General features: G+C 61.3%; 2 non-coding genes and 1 pseudogene across 2 annotated transcripts in view; all 3 read right to left on the bottom strand.

The window, feature by feature from the left end:
• LOC146145053 (large subunit ribosomal RNA) overlaps positions 1-1,050 on the bottom strand; it is a 3,679-nt pseudogene extending 2,629 nt beyond the window's left edge.
• A 248-nt stretch (positions 1,051-1,298) lies between these two features.
• On the bottom strand, positions 1,299-1,452 carry LOC146145052 (5.8S ribosomal RNA). The gene has a single exon (XR_014499170.1). It is a non-coding gene; the product is annotated as a 5.8S ribosomal RNA (ribosomal RNA).
• Positions 1,453-1,699: 247 nt separating this feature from the next.
• LOC146145051 (small subunit ribosomal RNA) overlaps positions 1,700-2,500 on the bottom strand; it is a 1,811-nt gene continuing 1,010 nt past the window's right edge. The window contains exon 1 of the ribosomal RNA XR_014500802.1: positions 1,700-2,500. This exon is cut by the window's right edge and continues 1,010 nt beyond it. This is a non-coding gene — a ribosomal RNA (small subunit ribosomal RNA).

Raw genomic sequence — 2,500 nt, 5'->3', positions numbered from 1 at the left:
ACCTCTTCAGGCATAGTTCACCATCTTTCGGGTCCCAACGCGAACGCTCTCGCTCGACCTCTCCGGCAAAGCGGACGAGATCGGCCGGTGATGCGGCCGCCGCGAACGACGACGTCTCACCTCCGCCGGACCGCGCCGACATTCACTTTCACTGCGCCCATGGGTTTCGTACTGCCCCGTGGCTCGCGCTCACGTTAGACTCCTTGGTCCGTGTTTCAAGACGGGTCGGGAAGGTGGCTGACTTCAGCCGCGGACCCCGTGCGCCTCGCGAAACGACACCGGAAGCGCGACCGAGACGAAGAGGCTGGGCACTGAGAACAGTCCCCGACCCACGACGCCCCAGCCGGCACCGGGCGCTCGGCCCCGAAGGGCAGACGCGGCGATCTCTCCTCGCCCGAACGGCGGGCCGACGGACACGCGCGCCTATAGTACCCGACCGAGGCCGGGTTACCTTGCGCGCGGCCTTCTCGCCGCCGTCCAGACGGTCGCGGCCTTCGCCCGGCGCTAGTGCGCTGGTCCCCGATCGGGCGGCGCCGCCGGCGGCCCGTGAGGGTCCGCACGACAACGTCGCCGACAGGGGGCCGGCTGAAAGCGACCGGGCGACCCGACAGGCCCTCCCGTTTGCCTCTCGACGGTTTCACGTACTCTTTAACTCTCTCTTCAAAGTGCTTTTCAACTTTCCCTCACGGTACTTGTTCGCTATCGGTCTCGTGACCGTATTTAGCCTTAGATGGAGTTTACCACCCGCTTTGGGCTGCATTCCCAAACAACCCGACTCTGGGAAGACGCCGTAGCGCGCCCGCCTGTCGCCGCCATGGGCCTGACACCCGCTCTGGGAAAAGGCCTCGATCAGAAGGACGCGGGCGACCGGCGAAGCGCGCCGTGACGAATTCCGTACGCCACAATTCCGCGCACTCCAAAAGCGCGCGGATTCGGCGATGGGCACATCCCGCTTCACTCGCCGTTACTGAGGGAATCCTCGTTAGTTTCTTTTCCTCCGCTTAGTAATATGCTTAAATTCAGCGGGTAGCCTCGTCCGACCTCAGGCCGAAAGTAAGGACCGGGACTATTCTTCCCGTTCCGCGCTCGCCGTCGGCGCCGCGCGCCGCCGCGCACCTCGATTCCCGCCCTTGAGCCGCCAGCCGTTGGCCTCTTCGAGGTCGACTCGCCGCCGCCGCGCGGGATTCTGGTCGCGATCGTCGCGCATCGTGCCGTGCTGTCTTGAGCGGGACGGGCGCTCGCGCGTCCGACGCCGCAGCAGCCGCGCGGAGAAATCCCCGCGCGGAACGTTTGCAACGCGACCCTGAGGCGGGCGCGGCCCCGGGATTGACCCGAGGCCGCAATTTGCGTTCAGAACGTCGATGCTCAATGTGTCCTGCAATTCACACTAATTCACGCAGCTAGCTGCGTCCTTCATCGACTCACGAGCCGAGTGATCCACCGCCAAGAGCCATCCACGATTGTTTCGCTCGCACAGTGCCTCGCACTATAGGGTGACAAAATATACCGCGCCGAGCGGTCGGCCAGGCCGACGCTTGAAGCCGGAGCGCGCGGCACCGCGGCACTCGACGCGCAAACATTACCGGGTGACCGAATCGCCGGCCGGCGCGCCGCTCCTCGCGGGTCGGGCGCCGGGTAGCAAAGACTTTTTCTCTCGCTTGTCAGAGTTTCGCGTTCGCCGAAGCGTTTGCGAGACCGTTAATGATCCTTCCGCAGGTTCACCTACGGAAACCTTGTTACGACTTTTACTTCCTCTAAATGATCAAGTTAGATCGTCTTCTCGGACGCCGGCTCGACCGTTGCCGGCCGCGCCAGGTCCAATCGGAGGACCTCACTAAACCATTCAATCGGTAGTAGCGACGGGCGGTGTGTACAAAGGGCAGGGACGTAATCAACGCGAGCTAATGACTCGCGCTTACTGGGAATTCCTCGTTCAAGGGAAATAATTGCAATTCCCTATCCCTAGCACGACCGGGGTTCAGCGGGTTACCCAGACCTGTCGGCCAAGGCGAGCACATGCTGATCCGGTCAGTGTAGCGCGCGTGCGGCCCCGAACATCTAAGGGCATCACAGACCTGTTATTGCTCAATCTCGTGTGGCTAAACGCCACTAGTCCCTCTAAGAAGTTAGACGCCGACCGATTGGGTCGCGTAACTAGTTAGCAAGCCAGAGTCTCGTTCGTTATCGGAATTAACCAGACAAATCGCTCCACCAACTAAGAACGGCCATGCACCACCACCCACAGAATCAAGAAAGAGCTCTCAATCTGTCAATCCTCACTGTGTCCGGGCCGGGTGAGATTTCCCGTGTTGAGTCAAATTAAGCCGCAGGCTCCACTCCTGGTGGTGCCCTTCCGTCAATTCCTTTAAGTTTCAGCTTTGCAACCATACTTCCCCCGGAACCCAAAGACTTTGGTTTCCCGCAAGCTGCCGGAGAGGTCGTAAAACTAACGCCCCCCGATCGCTAGTTGGCATCGTTTATAGTCAGAACTAGGACGGTA

Source organism: Ascidiella aspersa, chromosome 5 (genome assembly GCF_963924565.1).
Source record: "Ascidiella aspersa chromosome 5, kaAscAspe10.2, whole genome shotgun sequence".
NCBI classification, from domain to species: domain Eukaryota; kingdom Metazoa; phylum Chordata; class Ascidiacea; order Phlebobranchia; family Ascidiidae; genus Ascidiella; species Ascidiella aspersa.
Note: the sequence above shows the minus strand (reverse complement) of the source record. Positions and strands in the feature narration are given on the sequence as shown.